This window comes from Malurus melanocephalus, unplaced genomic scaffold, assembly GCF_030028575.1.
Source record: "Malurus melanocephalus ecotype Western Australia unplaced genomic scaffold, MMel_1.1 scaffold_7, whole genome shotgun sequence".
In the NCBI taxonomy this organism is placed as follows: Eukaryota; Metazoa; Chordata; class Aves; order Passeriformes; family Maluridae; genus Malurus; species Malurus melanocephalus.
Genome location: NW_026623239.1, coordinates 2,337,333 through 2,338,436, shown reverse-complemented (window position 1 = coordinate 2,338,436; position 1,104 = coordinate 2,337,333).

The following is a 1,104-nucleotide window of genomic DNA, read 5'->3' as shown; positions in this document are numbered from 1 at the left end:
TTGTTTGTTTTTTTGCTTGGTTTGATTTTGGGGTATTTCTGTTTGGTTGGTTTTTCCTCTCTCACATTTCCACAACATGTAAGTCAGACACAGCATTTCTGGCATAACTGAAAGCAAAACTGAAGAATAAGAATATGCAGGATTTTTAAGGACTCTGTTACGTATTAAAAGCAAACTCTACAAACATACATTTATGTGAGAAGTTTATATATTTTACAGATACGGTATTTATATAGAACAGCCCAAACATTTTGTGGCTTAGGTCTCGGGTCACAGCCATTTCACCTCACTTATTTATGTTATGATCAAGCCTATCTGTTCTTCAGCCAGCATCCACATGTAAGTGTGGATGAAACAAAGTACTAATGAGGTTTTATTTTCTTTTTTAAATACAAATCCTTTGCTATAAAGGAGCAATGCATTTAAACAGTTGCAACACTTGTTTCACAGCAACCAGTGGCAGTTCATAGTTATAGCGGCCTGCATAAAGATTTGTGCTTATCAAACACCCCAGTCTTCACCAGTAAGAAGGAAGATGCATTGCTGGTATTGGTCTCAGTGTCTGGTCAAGAGCTTGATTAGTAGATTGCTGTCTTAGAAAGGAATGAAGAGGGATGGATGTACATACACCAGGCACAGAAAATAATGGTGGAGGGGAGCGTAAGAACTTCAGAGTTAAAACTGCTAAAGACAGCTCTGCAGTCCTGCAGAACCATCTCTATGCACAAATCAGGAAAGAGAAGTGTTAAAACTACTTGAGCATCAAAAGCAAATAGGTGTTCTTAAGAGAAAGCAGTGTCTAGCAATGCCTGTTTGATGACATCTCATCAGCTCAATCACAATGGCTCTGGCTAGTGGCTGGACAAAATAATCCTATTTTGGAACAAGGAGATAGTTCCAAAAAAATAATTTCAATAACTGAAAAGATAGCATTGTTCCACATTGGTAAGAAAGAAATTAGAATTAGAATTAGAATTATAAATTAGAGAGAATTAGAAATCACAGAACTAGGAAATGCTGTTCAGCTCTCAGTGCAGAGAAACTCATGTCCATATGAGGTAACTAGAAAGCTGCCGTTGTACTTCTGAGATGAAAGACTGGAAG